Source organism: Crocuta crocuta, unplaced genomic scaffold (genome assembly GCF_008692635.1).
Source record: "Crocuta crocuta isolate KB4526 unplaced genomic scaffold, BGI_CrCroc_1.0 scaffold310, whole genome shotgun sequence".
NCBI classification, from domain to species: Eukaryota; Metazoa; Chordata; class Mammalia; order Carnivora; family Hyaenidae; genus Crocuta; species Crocuta crocuta.
This window is the reverse complement of record NW_027532609.1, coordinates 1,539,156-1,557,379: the sequence shown is the minus strand read 5'-3', so window position 1 is coordinate 1,557,379 and position 18,224 is coordinate 1,539,156. Positions and strand designations below refer to the sequence as shown.

General features: G+C 37.6%; 1 protein-coding gene across 4 annotated transcripts in view; it reads right to left on the bottom strand.

The window, feature by feature from the left end:
• The window catches only part of HMG20A (high mobility group 20A), a 72,893-nt gene extending 58,642 nt beyond the window's left edge, over positions 1-14,251 (bottom strand). For 3 of the 4 annotated variants that reach the window (XM_077780466.1, XM_077780465.1, XM_077780467.1), the window contains exon 1: positions 13,977-14,251. The gene's annotated coding sequence lies outside the window, so the exon portion shown is untranslated. Of the gene's footprint in view, positions 1-13,889; positions 13,949-13,976 lie in introns of those variants that run through there. The other variant, XM_077780468.1, reaches the window with a different exon arrangement.
• Between the last annotated feature and the right edge of the window lie 3,973 nt (positions 14,252-18,224).

Below are 18,224 nucleotides of genomic sequence, written 5' to 3'. Positions count from 1 at the left end.
CCTTATTTTTAGCAGTGCCTCAAGTCCTTTACTGGATACATACATTACAAATCTGTCTTCTCACTCTGTGACTTGTTTGTTTACTACTCTTATAATAGTGCCATCTGATGAAAAGAAGTTCTTAATTTTAATAAAGTCCAATTAATCTCCTTTCTTTTTAGATCCTTACCTATTCCAAGATTGTTAAGATGTTTTCAGTTTTTCTCTGAGGGTTTTTTTGTCTTTAACATTTAGATTTATGATCCAACTGGAATTGACTGTTGTTGTGAGGTAGGAATCAAGATTCATTTTTTTCTCCCCACATGACCCAGCACTATTTACTGAAATATCCATTCTTTCCCTACTGTACTGCAGTGCCTTTGCTGTCATAAGTCAAGCAATCACATATATGTTAGAGTGTTTCTGGACTCTTTATTCTTTTCCATAGATCCATTTGTCTATCCCTGTGCAAATATGATGCTAATAACTGTAGCTCTACCATAAACCTTATAACTTGGTAATAAAAGTCATCTGGCTTTGTTCTTAAGATTGTCTTTACTATTCTTTGTCCTTTGCATATCTGTGTGTATTCTAAAATCAATTTGTGGGGCAGCTGGGTGGCTCAGTTAGTTGAGCATCTGACTCTTGATTTCAGCTCAGGTCATGATCTCAGTTTGAGCCCCATGTTGGACTCTGCACTAGCAGTGTAGAGCCTGCTTGTGATTCTCTCTCCTCTCTGTGTCCCTCCCCTGCTCATGTGCATGCGTTCTCTCTCTCAAAATAAATAAACTTAAAATCAATTTATCATTCCCTCTTTCTACCCTATATCTGGTATTTTATTAGGATTCTGTTTAAGCTATAGACCAATTTGGGAAGAAGTTAATCTTCACAGTACTGAGTTTCCCAAAGTGACCACAGATTATTAGCTCTTAATTCTGTCAAAGTTTCTGTCAAAAGGCCTTGCAAGACTTAAGTTTGATTTTTTTTTATTCCACTATAAATGGTATTGTTTTTATAAATTTCATTTTCTAAAACTTTGTTGCTTGTATATAAATTAATTTTATTTTGATCTTGAATCAAGTAGCCTTGCTAAATTCATTTATTCTAATAATTTGTAGATTCTTTTAGACTTTCTATATTCCCAAGTAATACTTGGTAAATGTATTACTTGGTTCATGAAAGACTGGCTTGTAAATATCTTCTCTCAAAATGTCATGGTTGGGTTTTGGCATCATGGCTTTGCTGATTTCAGAAATCAAGTTGAATTCTATTTTGAATAGGACTGGGCTTACTTGTTCTTTAAACATTTGTCAAGTTTCACCAGTAAAGTTACCTAGGTATGGTTTCCTTTGTAAACAAAATGTAAACAATGGATTCAATATTTTTAACAGATAGTATTCATATATTTCATTTCTTCATGTGCCAATTTTGGTAACGTATGCTTACTACTTCACCTAATATTTAAATTTGTTTGCATAAAGTTGTTTATACTATCTCTTACCATTTTAACATCTATAAAATTTGTAGAGAAATGTCTTCCTTTTCGTTCCTAATATTGTGTTCTCTTTTTTTCTTGGTCAGTATTAATAAAGGTCTGCGCATCTTACTGATTTTTTCAAAGAACAAACTTTTGCTTTGTTGATATTTCCTATTGTGCATTTGCTTTCTATTTCATTAATTTCTACTTTTCATAATTTCCTTTTTCTATTTACTTTGGGTTTAATTTGCTGTTCTTTTCCTATTTTCTTGAGATGGATATTTAAATCACTGATTTTTGACTTTTTCTTTTCTAATACATGCACTTACAGATACAAATTTACCATCAAATACAGCTTTAGAAGATTCAACTATACTTAGATATACTATATTTCCATTTTCATTTTGTTGCAAATGTGATCTAATTCGATAGTGTTTTCTTTTTGATTCAAAGGGTTATTTGGAAATGTATTTTGTGGGGAGTTTGCTAGCTACTCTTCTATAATCCATTTCTTACTTAATTCTATTGTGATCAGATAACATATTCTGGATTCAATTTGTTAAGATTTTCTCTATGGCCTGTCATATGATCTATTTTGGCAAAAGATGTGCATGAACTTGAGAACGATTTTTTGAAGCTGTATTACTAGAAACAAAAACTTAGAGTCCTTACATTTTGCTGATCCTTTTGGGGTTTGTGGCTAGCTGTCAGTGAAGCATGAGACTCTTGAACTCAGGGTTGTGGGTTTGAGACTATTATGAAATATTTATTCTTATTTCTAGTCATTCTTGTATTCAAGTCTAGTGTATATTACTATTAATATATATTATACTATACATATTGTTTGGTGTTTGTATGATATATTTTCCATTCTTTTACTTCCAGTCATTCTGGGTCTTTACATTTATTGGGTGTCTTTCATGTGAAGTACATGGTTGGATTAAAAACAAATCAATCTGGCAATTATTATAATTATTTTCTAAAAAAAATCTGGCTTCTACCTATTATGTTATTGTTTCTATCTGCCTCATCTATTATATGTTCTTTTCTCTTCTTTCCTTCTTTTGGATTAACCTAGTAATTTTTTATTCTGTTTTTCTCTTAGCTATACATTCACTTAGTGTTCTTTTATTGGCTATACAAGAGATGCAGCATTGACATATTTTAGTCTAATTAAACATTACTAATTCTACTACTTCCCAGACAATGCTGGGGCTTTAGTATATTTTATTTCCATTTACACTGATCCTACCTTTTGTGTTACAATTATCATACATTTTAAATTTATATATATTTAAAACCCCAAAAGACATTATTGTTTTTTTTTTAATATTTTTTAATTTATTTCTAGGAGAGAGAGAGACAGTGTGAGCAGGGGAGGGTCAGAGAGAGAGGGAGACACAGACTCCGAAATAGGCTCCAGGCTCTGAGCTGGCAGTCAGCACAGAGCCTGATGCGGGGCTCGAACTCACGAACCGCGAGATCATGACCTAAGTGAAAGTTGGATGCTTAACCGACTAAGCCACCTAGGCGCCCCAAGACATTATTATTTTATATAGTCAATGTGGCTGTATCCATTAGTGACGGTCTACATGCAATAAGTTGTTTTAGTTATTTTTCTGGAAATCTCTTTATGTCTCATGTACTTTGGAACAACATTTTCATTGGGAATAGAATTTTATAGTGATTAATAATTATTTTCTTTAAGCACTTTAAAGACTGTAGTCCTCAGTTTTTTGACCTCCATTATTTCTGTTGAGAAGTCAGATGACAGTCTTATCATTGCTCCTTTGAATATGAAGGGTCTTTTTTTTTTTAATGTTTTATTTATTTCTGAGGGAGAGAGAGAGAGAGCAGGGGAGGGTCAGAGGGAGAGACACACACAGAATTAGAAGCAGGCTCCAGGCTCTGAGCTAGCTGTCAGCACAGAGACTGATGCGAGGCTCAAACCTACGAACTGTGAGATCATGATCTGAGCAGATGTTGGAGCTTAGCCAACTGAGCCACCCAGGCACCCCAAATATGAAGGGTCTTTAATTCTCTGGATACTTTCAGCAGTTTTACTACAAAGTGCCCAAGTTTGGTACTCCTAGCATTTATTCTGCTTTGGGTTTATTGCACTTTTGAAACCCATGGCTTGATGTCATTCATTTTTTTTGGAAAATTCTCAGTCATTATGTCAAAAGTTTAGCTAAGCTACTCCATGGTATTGCTGCATTGGTGTCCATTTTGTTTGGCCAAGCAGCCCTGGGGGACAGGGGACTTAAACTGACATTCCTCCCTCATGAAAGCACTTGCCTTAGACAACAGCCTGTAGAGTCACACATTAATGTAAGTTCCTCATATGACTTCCCCAATAGCTTTTGTGATAGATAACACAAGGCCTCCCAAGACCTTCCTCTTACATGCCCTCTAGGTAAGATCCCCTTGGAGCGGGGCACCTGGGTGGCTCAGTTGGTTAAGCGTCCGACTTCGGCTCAGGTCATGATCTCACAGTTCATGGGTTCGAGCCCCGCATCAGGCTCTGTACTGACAGCTAGCTCAGAGCCTGGAGCCTGTTTCAGAGTCTGTGTCTCCCTCTCTTTCTGCCCCCTCCCCCACTCATGCTCTGTCCCTCTCTCTCAAAAATAAACTATTAAAAAAAAAAAAAAAGATCCCCTTGGAGCTTACCAAAATGCTATTCTTTTGGTTTCAATTGACCAGTCAAGCCTTAGCCTGGGAACTCCAAAGCACTTCACCCACAGAACCTCATAAAAGCGGTTGTCCTAGGTCCTGTGGCTCTCTCTATCTGTACCTTGTTTTGATCTTCCCATGTGGTCCCTCAAGGGATCTATCTTAGTGTCTATTTTTTTTTTTTAATCTACTAGTCACATTCTGTGTCTGATAACTCCTTGATCTGTTCTCATTGTCTGCATTTCCTCTCAATCTTTCTCTTTTCATATGCCTGGTAATTTTTGCTCACAAAGGTAGATCTTGAATATGAAAAATTGTAGAAGCTCTGGATGATATTACTTCCTTCAGAGAGAAATCATCCTCTTCTCAGGAATACAGCAACAGGATAGATAATTTTATTTCTACCCAAAACTGAGCTGATTTGAGGTTAGGCAGCAATTTTTGTAGGGTTCTTTCTCTACCTCTAGGTTGCCTCCACTAAGGGTGTACGTAGTCCTTTAGGGAATTCTACTTGACAGCCTGGGATATTTATAGGTTGTTTCCTCCTTGGAGGGACCACAATTTTAACTTTTGTTTCGTAACATTATGAGATAGAAAGAAATTTCACTCTGCTTCTCAAGGGTTCTGTGCTTAGCCTTCTCAGCCTTTGACTCTGCAGCAAATACCTTGAGGGAAAAATAAATTTACAAAATTTGGTGCCTAACCTTCTCTTCTGGAATTTTGGCCCTTCAGTCCTGGCCACGCAGGGATGTCTAAATCTCAATGTTTGTGTACCCAGCTCTACAATGGTTCCTCTACTTCTAGCAGAAAACATCTGCTAAGTTTCAAATTTCTTCTCTGTACTATGAATTAAGCAAATTCTTAGAGGGGAAAAGTGAAGCATAGAATATATGTTTTGAAGTTCCCTGGGCTACATAATTTTGGTTTCTTAAGTCCTGGCTATCTTAGTATGTCTCTGATGCTTTCCCTATATTTTTATTTTTTGATATTTGCCTTATTACGTTGTTCTCAGCTAAAGCATGAAGTCTGCAGCAACCTAGTCCTTCAGACCCAGAAGCGGAGGTCACTGCAAGGTTCTCCATCAAAACTCCACTTAGTCTACTAGCTGCGACTTTAGCAAGTTACTTAACCCAGATATTTAAACATTCTGAGTTTCAATTTTCCTTTATCTAAAATGAAAATACTTACAAAGTTGTTACGAGGATGTGAAGATTAAATGAAACATCTCTATAAAATGTCTAGTAACAAAAACACTTACTGGGGGCTTACTAAGTGACAGGCGCTTTATGTGGATTTAATGTGGATATGGTTATTATCTCCCATTTCCTTTTCAGGGTCACATAGTAATAAGTGATGAAGCTAGGATTTGACTCTAGAGTACTTTTCTTACTGACCACTCAACACTACTTCCATAATATTGCCTTAGTACTGTGCCTGACACCACTAAATGCTCAATAAATGTCCATTATTATTATACAGCAAATACAAATGCTTCAGAAATATACACAAGTCACATAAATTCTTCTATTGTTTTCTTCTTATTTTTTCCTTTTTAATTTTTGAAAAAAATATTCTTAAAACAGCTTTCTATGTATTTTAAAAAAAGCTATTGTAAAAAAATGCCTAAGAGCCTACTGAACAGATAGGTAATAATTTGCTCAACCATTACTTTCTTGTTGGATAGTTAGGTTTCCATTTTTTTAGACAGATATTTGTATTATTGACATTTTGTGCCTTTAACTACTTTCCTCATTTGAAGTATTTTCTCAGAATAAAATCCTATTAGTGCAATTACTGGCTCAAGACTATGAACACTTTATTACTGCTTATACAACAGCTATATTGTTTCCCCAAGGAATTGTAGTAACTGTGATACCACTAGCAACAAAAATGAAAGGTCTGTGTTAAGAGACTAGGAATTAAAGCGATGGTGTACAGAAATGAAAGAAGTGTGGAGATGGTAAAGAGAAGAAAAAGATATACATTTTGAAGCTAAGAAAGAAAAAAGTGGAGTATCTGGATATATTTCTTGTGAAGGAGGGGTATTAGATTCACTTAAAGGAGTAGGGAAGAAAAAGGACTGGGCTGTTTTGAAAATTCAAATGCTTGAATACATATATATAAACATATACATCATAATTTGTTTACGAATAATGTTACTGTATCAGCTTTCAAAAGATATGTTTCTCACCCTCATCAATGGAACACCAGATACAGATAAACATTATTTAGGTGTAATTTACACAGAGACTATCTGATAGACCAGGGTTTAACTTGATCTTCAGTATCACTTATTCTAACCTAATACTCTAATATCTAGTAATCTGGTGTGTGGGTATCTATTATTATGTTTGATGATACACAGAGCAATGATCTCTCTTAAGGATAACAAATCATACATATAAACTACAAAATGACCACGCACGTTATTGTTTTCACTTAGTTCAATCAACTTAGTAAAATGTGCTGGGAAGCAAAAGGTGTATGCTCTGGCACTGACTGTGTCCTTTGCTTGGTGCATAATCTGGGGCCTTAATTGCCTTATCTATATATTTGGACGATGTTTTATCTTACTAAAAGCCAGTACTGGAACATGGCATTGCTTGTTTAATTTTCCTAATCTTAAATTTGTTTAGTGAGTATACTATACTTGAATAAAAATGAAAGAATCTTTCTTCTTTTGCTAACACCTACCATGATTTGAATATCATATTAACCTTGTTACCAGGTTAGACTTGAAATTATTTTTATTTTTAATGTTTTTATTTTTGAGAGAGAGAAAGAGAACAGAGCTCAAGTGGGGGAGGAGCAGGGAGAAAGGGAGACACAGAATCCGAATAAGGCTCCAGGCTCTGAGCTGTCAGCACAGAGCCTGACATGGGGCTCAAACCACAAACTGTGAGACCATGACCTGAGCCAAAGTGGGATGCTTAAGTGACTGAGCCACCCAAGTGGATCAAAATTATTTTAAAAGTTACTTTGTGGAACTCTCTTAGGGCCAATTGTCTGCTCCTTCTACCATCCTGTATATACTCAAAGGCAGTTGCTTTCCTACCACTGCCTTCCTCCTCCTTTGTTCCCATTGTAGATTTTGGGACAGTATGTACCTGCCCATTAGGAAGAAACAGAAAAGGCCCTGAAAATGTGGCTTAGAGTCCTTCCTTTCTTTGTCTATGCACAATAGCCTCCCCAAGAAAAAAAATGAAGCAAATGAAAAACTTCTCTGCTAACTGCTTCATTATGAGCAGGGGTAGGTGCCTGACTATCCAAGTTCCATTTCAGATATCTCTTCCAGTTTCTGTTAGCCCCTAGAAAATTTTAGTAGTGATACTGAGGGGTCATGGAGTATGAGAATGATAACTCACCTGAGAGGCATTCAAGTCCTGTCTATCACTTATTGGTTAAGTGATTGTGGGCAAGTGCTTGAGGTCTCTAAGTCTCAATTTTCTCCTATGTAAAGTAAAGTTAGCTAATACCTACAACACCAAATTATTAGAATTAAGTTAGTCAAATGGTATTTGGAGTTATGGCTAACTGTGGTTTGAAATGTGAATATCGTTTAAAAAATAAGGTAGTTTCTAGGCTGATTCAAATTAGAGGCTGGTTTAATTTCTAGGGTCCTAAAAAATCCCTATCTTTTTAAAAGAAGGTATTTTAGATGGAAGAGCAAATATAAAGGCTTTCATGCTTCAAAAAATGCCAGTTTCATGGTATAGAAAATGGTATATTAAAAGCCAAAATAAAGACTAATTTTATACCTATTCAATTAGCCAAAAACTTGCTGTGAAATTATGGCAGAAACAACACTCATACATTGCTGGTGACATTGAAAATTAGTATGGCCTTTTAGAGAAATAATATAACCATTGTATCGAGAACTATAAAATGCCCATACTCTTAGAATGAATAAACCTACTCATAAGACTTTATCCTAAGACAATAATTCAAATAAAGAAAATAGCTATAGTTTTATTTAATAGTGCCTGGCACATAAAAGGTGCTCAAATATTTCTTCAAATGGATACCTTTATTTGCACTGGCCTCACCAAGGACCTTGGTTCCTTCCCATTTAAGATTTTCTATTTTTATCATCTCAGGAGAGTTTTAGAATCAAATTCTAATATCTTTGTCCAGTCTCTGTTCTGCAACTTACCCATTAACTTCCCTGTTGATTGCTAAGACTCCTTTACCTTCTGATACTTTCACCCTCTAAATTCCGTTGACTTCACACAGAAACCAAGTTGACCATATACTACATCCCTGACCAAATCAAAAAGAAACCTGAAGAGTCCTTCAGAATCCTAGGATGTCTTTCTCTTTGGTCAACACCTTTCTAGACTAAGTGCCTCACTGCCTGCTTCACTAAGACAGAAGATAGCCAGAAACTTTCATATCCATCCTCACCTGATCCTCAACATGTTTCTAGTCCTGTACCTAACCACTCTAGGATCTAAGGAAAAAATCCAAATTCTTTAAGTTTAAATACCTCCTTCTTTTTTAAAGATATAATTCACATACCTCTTCAGTGTACCATTCAGTGGTTTTTAGTATATTGACATATAAGGTATTTTAGTATCAAGGTTATACAACCATAACCCATCTAATTCCAGAACATTTTCATTACCTGCCAAAGAAACCCCATACCCATTTGCAGTCACTCCCTATGCAGCCCCTGGGATCTCTAATATACTTTCTGTCTCTGTGGACATTTCATAGAAATGGAATCATACATTATGTGGCTTTCTGTGTCTGGCTTCTTTCACTTGAGTGTAACATTTTCAAGATACATCCATGTTATAGCATGCATCACTACTTCATTCCTTTTTATTGATGAATAATATTTCATTGTATGGCTATATTATATTCATTCATCAACTGATGAACAGTTGGGTTTATTTCTACTTTTTTGGGCTCAATAATGCTGCTATGAACATTTGCATCAAAGTTTTTGGGTGAATTCATTTTAATTTTCTTGGGTATATGAACTATAAGTGGAAATGCAAGTTAAGTACCTCTTGATATCCAAATCTATTGTTTCCAAATTCAGATAGCTTGGGCTATCTCTCACAATGCAAACAACTCTATACTGACCACTCCACTTTCAAACACCTCAAGTCTTCAGAGTTTATACATATTAACTGCAACTTAAGTGGAGGGCAAGGATCAATTCTCACAGTTTTGACCATACAGTAAGGATTTAATATATGCTCATTGATAAATGGACACCCTAAGATCCTCACAAATGTGAGAATCATGACTTATTCATTCCTTCATTTGGCAAATATTTGAGTTGTATGCTTGTTACTGTGCTTAATGTGTACATTGTGGACAAGAGTTAATCAGTTTCATCATACCCCGAATGCCAGTTCAACTCCACAAATATTCCCTGAATACTTATGATGTGAATGGCATTGTGCCGGGTATTTCAGCAGACTTAGACAGGAATAAGATATAGTCTGCAGCCTTTTATGGCAGTGCGTAAACTCTACATACAAAAATAGCAACAACAAAAACAAACACCAGCAGCAGCACTGGATATTAAATTCCATAAGGAAAGCACAAAAAGCTCTGGAGGGTCAATGGGCAGGGTATATATGCTTGGGAGAGTGGAGTGAGAAGGACCGACATCAGAAAATACTTCTTGAAGTTGAAGGTGGTAGGGCTTCCAAGACGATGGCATTTTGACAGATAGAGATTCCTAGGGAAAGAGAAAGTGTTTCAGGCAGAGGATAGCAAGAACAAAGATTGAAAGGCTAAGTACAGTACAGAATTCTTTTTAAGAGACCAATCCTGTTAGGAATGTGTAGATGGATAATGAGAAGCCTTAGCTAAAGGTTTAGAAGAATCATTTGAAAGTCTTTCTGTAACGATTTAAATTACATTGGTGATTCCTTAATCTTTTCACAAAACTTTTCTATTACATATATTTTCTAAAGTGATCATGGAAAATTAGAGATTTCTCCTTTCCACGAGGAATAAAAAATAAAATCTTGATAGCTAACTAAGCAGGCTGATAGGAGAAGGCTTAACTTTAATACCACTAGCACTGCATCTCCATACTTTTGGGGACATGTAAGGCTTAAAACACACACGTAGGCAAATCCTAATGGTCAAAACAGCAGAAGCAAGATTAGGAATAAAATAATTGTGTTCACTAAGCTCCTAACACCAGTCACTGTGTCTGGTGATTTACACAGAATATCCTCGATCCATCAAACAACCCTATTTAGGTTTATGGCAACTGAGGCTCAGAGAGGACAAGTAAATTGCTCAAGGTAACAAGCTCAGTTAGTAAAAGGTGGACATCAGTTTTGAAACCAGACCTCTCTGATACCACTTTTCTCTACTGCTCACTTTTATTTGTGTTTACTATATAAAGGAGGCCAGAGCGATAAGTTCATGATGTATGTATAAATGAACAGGACTACACATTTAACAGAGGGGCTTTCATGGTGTGGAGAAGAATTAGACTGAAATACTCAAAACTGGTTTTAGAATGGCTTAACGATCAAGATCAAGAGAGAAGTTTAGGACTGTTTCTTGGGGGAATATGGACAATGATCAGATGATCAATCTTATTTAGGAATGCCAAAGGAGCAATATTCTACTTTTCATTTGGAGACAGTAAATTCCAAGAGAATATGGGTATTTGTCTCATGGATACAGTACACGTCCCTAGGACAGGGTCTATCCCACAGTAAGCACTCAGTAAACTACTGCTGACACAATGAAAAACCATGTAAGGGGGTATTCTCATTTGAATACGCTTGAAGGTCTTGAAATAGAGATAAAGGCAGCAGAGTAGTAAGTTTAAAAACCATTCAAGTTGATAAGACATTCTCTTTAACACTCAACACGCGTCAAAAACAAACAAACGTACAACAAAACAATACTTGTCAAACATTAGCCCGAATTTTCAAAGTAAGGCGGTCAAAAGAAACTAAAAGACACTTTTGTACTTTACATAGCATCTAGCACTCTATGGATAATCAAATTTCAGTGAGTTGGAATCCAGAATTTTGACCTATTATTTTAATATTTCAAACTTCAAAAACAATTTTTTTTAATGTTTTACTTATTTCTGAGAGCGGGGGGCAGCGTGAGCCGGGGAGGGTCAGAAAGAGAGGGAGACACAGAATCCGAAACAGGCTCCAGGCTCTGAGCTAGCTGTCAGCACAGAGCCTGACGTGAGGAGGCTCGAACCCCATGAGCTGTGAGATCATGACCTGAGCCGAAGTCGGATGTTTAGCCAACTGAGTCACCCAGGTGGCCCAGTATTTCAAACTTTTGAGTGCCATACATCCAGTGACTGTTTTTGGAAAAGAAAAGGGTTATCTAACCTGAATATCCTAAAGGCGTCAACAATTTCTTTTTTTATAGATGGCAAGCAATGGAATGAAAATCTCAAAATCATTAACTCAAAGAAATAAGAAAGTATACTTACATAAGTCTTTTTCTAATTTTGATACTCTGTTTCTATTAAAACTTACAAAGAAAAATGCAACAAGGCGGGCAGCCTTTGGAAGGTAGCAAGCCTCTCTAAAGAAACACTCTCTAAAGATGTAATAAAAACAGAATAAAAGCAAGTCCTGTTATTCAAAAACTTTTCTAATATTTCTTCTTTGAAGGAACCAATGAATAACTACCACTTATCACAAAACATCTTCTTTCAGATATGTGCTGTATATATTACTTTCTTCTGAACACACAGTTCTTCAAGCTGCTCCTCTTTTAGCTGCAGTAATTTTTCTTATATCTATATTCCTGCAATTTTTCCATGGAATAGCATAAAGACCAATTAAAAAACTCCTTTGCTTCCCAGTTTCCTAAAGGCAATACTGCCTTTGTATCTCAATCAATATTTTCACTACATTTTCTTTTTCATTTAGTTCCACAATCTTTGCTTACTTTGATAATTCCCAATACTACAGTTTAATAGTTTAATTTGCCAGGGTGACCATAACATATTTTCTTTTATATTACATTAATATGGAAGATAGTGAACACTTTTTTTCTAATCAATTCATTAATACTTGCTTGGGGCAGTCTACATGTTCCTTACTTTCAATTAATAATAACATAGACATTATCAGGTCTCGCCTTTTCAATTATTGCAGAAATTTTCTAGTCTTTCAAAACGTAACTCACTGGGGATGCCTGGGTGGCTCAGTCGGTTCAATGTCTGACTTCGGCTCAGGTCATGATCTCACGGTTCGTGGGTTCAAGTCCTACATTGGGCTCTGTGCTGACAGCTAGCTCAGAGCCTGGAGCCTGTTTCAAATTCTGTGTCTCCCTTTCTCTCTGACCTTCTCCTGCTCACGCTGTTATCTCTCTCTCTCAGAAATAAATAAAATATTTTTAAAAAGTAACTCACTGATCTTAGGGCCTAAGTGTTTTTGTTTTTTAAAAAAAGTGTCTGCAGAAGATTAGAATATATTTTCCTTACTGTAATATTTAGTTTAAAACATATTTTATAATAAACTCTAAGTGCAATAGCTTTTAAAAAGAACTAGAATTAAAACAGCTGCAATTTCTGAGGATAGATTAGGTAACAAATCCCAAAGGAAAAAGTACACAGGCCTTACTCTTGAAAATTCTTTAAAGACATTACAGTTCACTTGATATTCTAAAATTACTAAAGCTAAGATTTCATAAGTTCCAAACAGTTTGATTCCTTCAGTATATGTACACACATACACACACACACACACACACACACACACACAGTAGTACTTGAAAGGAGAAGCCAAGGAATCAAAATTGTTGTGTTTATTACCACTGTACATATAGTTTCTTATAAAACATTAAGAACATAGGAAAAATAAAAAGTTCTGTCTTAATTCATCTTTGGTCCTTTGTAGCCACTTTTCCCCCTTATTTAAAGTCTAGCTGAGCACCATGACCCTCACACCATGGTTTCAAAACACAAAGGGTAGATGCCAGTTTTTAATCGGGGCTGAAATTAATTAAATTACAAAGGGAAAAAATGTACTAAAGCACCACTTTCACAAATGCTCTATGTTCAGTTACATGTAAGAATTTTTAAGGCTGAGGAACTTGTTTTCAGGTACAGAGCAAAATCTGTAGCCGAAAGTAAACAGGTCTAAGAATTTAAGGTAACAATGGTATCACCGGAAGTAACACCAAATACTTTAGTACAATACTTCCATGCTTGTGAGGTGAAAATGCCTCATAATTTATGTAAACCAACGAGTCCTGTAATGAACCACCCCCTTCTCAGAGCTGCTACAGAGTTCCTCTGGCAGGTCAAGGCAGAGAACACCACTGTACCTCACTCGGTCAAGGTTGAACTTGAGTAGGGGAGCAGAGAGAGGTGGGCAATTCATTAATCACATAAGAAAGTCTGTCTTGTAGAACTGAGAAATTTTAACAAGAGTCTTCAAATACTTTGATGAAGGCATTAAAAAAATTGGGGGGAAGGAAATTTTCCATCTTAAACATGGAAACAAAACTCAAATTCTAACTGGAGGCTGGTGATTAGCACAACTTTGTGTAATAACCCAACTTTTCACATAAAACACAAATCCCAAAGCTTTAAGATACCGTCTATGCAAATAGCACCAAGTACCACCTTTTCAAGCCTTCGCCGGCACTGGAAGTGAGTTGGACACCCCCAATCCATCACCCTACCCCCACAGGAAATGGGTTATGTTTTCCCCCTCCCCCAGGACGGCCTTCCTCCCCTCCCCCAACCGGAAGTGGAGCGCCCCCATTCAGACGGCCTCAAACCGAGACGAACCAGTAACAACAGCAAAAGAGAGATGATCTTCAAGGGGTGAAGGGCACCTCCACTGTGGCCACTCCGAAGCTCGCCTTGCTTACTGACCTGCTGACGATAGGGGCGGGCAGGGCCTGGGGCCTAAAGAAAGTCCCTTGCACAGAGGACAATTCCCTGAGCCCCTCTCAGTCGCCTTCACTCTTCTCACTCCGTCGCCTCACAGCATGAAAAAAATTCCTCCGCAGTACTTTATTATGATATCGTCTCTTTCCCTTTATCTAATCGCTTAGCCATCTTCCCATAGGTAACTTTTGCTATCGCAGTAACATTTAAAATTGTTACGGTGAGTAGGAAAATGGGATATTATTCCCCATACCTTCAGAAAAATGAAGGGATTATTTTGTTCAAATGCGGCGAAGGATTACGTGATTACGCAAGGTGAGACTTATTTTCGCAGAGATTTCTGGGAGATGTAGTTTTTTAAAATTGCTAAGGCCTGCAAAAAGTATTGAGACTTAAATCGGAAATTACTCTATATTGGAGTCTTTGGAAACACATATTCTGTATTCGAGGGCAGGCTGACCAGGGAACTTCGGCACCACAAGGGCCAAGTACTTCGTTTCCCTTTTCTTCTGGAACCAAAATTTCCCTGGACTCTCGGCGAAAGGTCTTGGTCGCCCCGCCCTCTTCCTTGGGCCACGCCTTCCTCGGCCAGTCAGGCGCCCTCATAGGCTCATCTTTTGGAGGTAGGAACGCGAGAGGCGGGGCCTCACCGTGACTCCTCCCGCAGGGCGGAGGCGAGACTGGGGAGAACGCCGAGTGCCGAAGGNGCCCCCCAGAGGAGGGAAAGTTGGGACCTGGCGACGAGGGACGCCCCCAGGCGCGGCTGGGAGGCTGCTGGGGAAGAGTGAAGCCTGTAAAGAGCTGGATGCGGTGGGGCAGGAAGGGCTTCTTGTTCTTCAGGCTACACGGTCATCCCGCTCCCAACCCAGTAGGATACGGCGCAGACTCGCCAACCGCGCCAGGACGAAACCCCGGGGCTCTTTCCTACCCAACTTGGCCCTGCGTCTTGTGAGCCTACTGACGTGCGGGTTTGCTCGGTTGTTTGGGGATTTTCAGTGGTTCGGTTGGTCAATTTGTTTCTTCTTTGCCCTTTGACTCATCCGTTCTTGCTACTTTTTTTTACCTCCCGCGTTGAGGTCTAGCGGTCTGAACCCCCTTCCCTCCCCCGCCCTGTCTCCTGCACCATCCGTCTGAGAATTTGATTTCGTTTTTCGTTCTTTGACAACCTTAAAGACTGCTGAGAGCAACAGGAAAGAGGAGCTTTCCCACCTTTAAATGTTACTTTTTTGCAATCCGGATTGTTTGTTTGTTTGTTTTCAATATCCAAGTTTAAGAATATGAGAGCTGTGGAAAGGAGTTACTGGAAGGCTGGCTTTGAGGGGATAGTGACGAGTTAAAACCATGATTTCATCTTTATTGACTGCTATAGAAAACCTAATGCATTTTTCTTGTGCCTCTGTTAAATGTGGTAAGGTTATATGTTGAATTAAATATTTGGAGACTTACATAAAAGGCTATTTTTAGGTCATTGGATGATGTATGTAAACAGCTTTTCACCTGAATTGGGTTTGCCTTGAGGTTTCTGTTTTGGGGCCTGCGTACTGATTTTTGTTCAGCTACAGCTTTTTTTTTTCTTTCCCTGATAAATGAAATGATGTAGAAATGTGTGTAGTGGGAGAACCCATATTGCTCTCCGCAGCGTGGAAGTGAAAAACGTGAATTATGCACAGGGGTAAAACTTTCCATGAGCAATCTTGGATACTTGCTTCATGATGGCTTCTCCTGTAATCTCAGAACGTTTCTAGATAGCTCAATTCACTGACTGCTTTAATTACTTTCTGAAGTGCTTGGCACTTCTTCTCTTTGGTGACTCGTTTAGTAAACTATAATGGCTGGTATGGTACGTTTTCTTGGCTTCAAAGATGGGAGTTACAGCTTCAGCCCCAGAGATTAATAGTTAACAATGGAAGCAGAATTCATACCATTGCTAGTGAGTTTTGGCTATGACCAACTCACAAACTATGTGAAAAAACAAACATCTTTCCATAGCTGTCGGGGGGAAATATTTTATCATGTCTTTATTTGGCCGATTCCAAGTTGATTATATTATGTGGGAAAAAATGTCAAACTATTTTCTTTAAGGCTTTGTGATGTGTGGTGNCCACATAAATATAATCATGGGCTGATATTTATGTTTGTCTGGGTTCCAGGATGGGAAGAAAATATTTTGGTGAACCAAGAAGATACAGATGCTTTGAACTGTTCTGATGCTGAGTTTTACCCAGGGACAGTGCAAAGAGACTTCCTCATAAATGTCTGTACCCCATTAACATTCTGTCAGAATTCATTTTAAAAGCCTATCCTGAGGCCCATAAAGAAATAATGCCACTTCATAACTGTTTCTGACAAGCACATTAAAAAATGTGTTCCTGGAATGCATTATATGTGTACTCATATAAACATTTATTTTTGTACATTTATGGTAATGTAAATATTTAAGTCTGAGGGCTTAAAAACTTTTATCTGCTTATTTGCATACATGTTTTTCAACATCTCGCAGTGCCAGCCATATTTGCCAAATAAGCATCAGCCATAAATTCATGCTTTGGCACATTTCATATAATAACTCTTCTAAATTACTCCATGGTGAAGCATCATGAGATTAGCATTTGCTTCATGAGAGAGATTTGTTGTTGTTTTTAACTGTAATGATGCGCTGCTTAAGTGGAACAGGTGCTGGGCTCTCGCTGTTTGTGTTGAAACCTGCCAAATCATACTCTTTTGTTGGATGGGTTGTTTAAGTAATTTAGGAACCAAACTGTGGCCCCTGGCATGCCAAGTGTGAGTTCAAGATTCCATATCACTGCTGCGAATCCCTGTTTTCACTGTAAGAGGCAGATGTGTGTGATGAGCTTTACTTTCTCATTGCTGTTCTCTCTTTAATTCCTACTGCTCACCACCACCCCAGTCTTTTTGTTACTGGAGCTCCTTGGAAAGTCTAGGCTCCTTCACTGCTGGTTTGTTTTCCTTGGAGAACTAGAAATTCTAGGAACTTTCAGGTCAAGAATAGATAGTTCATATTTATTTGACAAATATTCTGATTGCCTTTTAAGTGCTAGGCATGGTAGACCCTGAGAATATGTAGAATGATATTCCTTTTTGCAAGCAATGTACAGTTTAGGAGGAGAAGATGGTTGATAACTGATAATTAACAGTGCGATGATATATGACACAGGTGTAAGTAGATTCCTGTGGATGGAAGCAATAGGAGGGGTCGTTGCCTAAGACTTGGGGTTTTGGGGAAGGGTGGTTCTGAAAGCATCCTCGTGGGTTCCCTGAGCTAACCTGTAAAAGTAGGGCTTAACTAATTTCAGAGAAAGGATGGGAAAGAGGGAAAGGACATTTCAGACTAGTTCTGTTCTATAAAAATATGAGCCACAAATATGTCATATGTGTTTTTGAATTTTCTTGTAGTTGCATTAAAAAAATCAAATATTATTTACTTCTAACAATACACTATAATAACAATACAATGTTAATATATTATTTAATTTGATATAGCCAAAATATTATCATTTATTTTAACACATGATCAATATTTTGAAAGTATTATTGAAATATTTAACATTCCTCGTTTCATACTAAGTCTTTGGAATCTGGTATTTTACATTTATTTATTTACTTTAAAGTTTACTTATTTATTTTGAAAGAGAGAGAAAGCACAAGAGGGGAGGGGGCAGTGAGAGAGAGAGAGAGAGAGAGAGAGAATCCCAAGCAGGCTCTGCACTGTCAGCACAGAGCCTAACATGGAGCTTGATCCCAAGAAATGTGAGATTAGACCTGAGTTGAAGTCAGACATTTAACTGTCTCAGTAACCCAGGCACCCCTGTATTTTACATTTGAAGCACATCTCAGTTTAGACTAGTCACATTCAAGTACTCAGTAGCCACAAGGGGACAGCACAGTTTTAGAACAAGGACCAGTAAAGTGGTAAGAAGCCAAAATATTGAATGCCTTCATGTTAAGGAATTTTAACTTTATCCTGAAGGCTGTGAGGATTTAGTGGGGGAAAATGTTGTGATGGAATCAGATTTGTGTTTTAGGCCTAACATGTCAGGGAAGTGAATGCTGGGTTAGAGAAGGGCAAAACTGGAAGTATGATCAGTGCGGAAGCCACTCCTGGTGAGAAAGGATGAAGGATATAAAGGAGGGAGTGGATATATGAGAGATTTAGGAAGTATTATCAGAAGTTCGGGGTAAATAATCAGATTATGGAGTTGAGCAAGGTTGAAG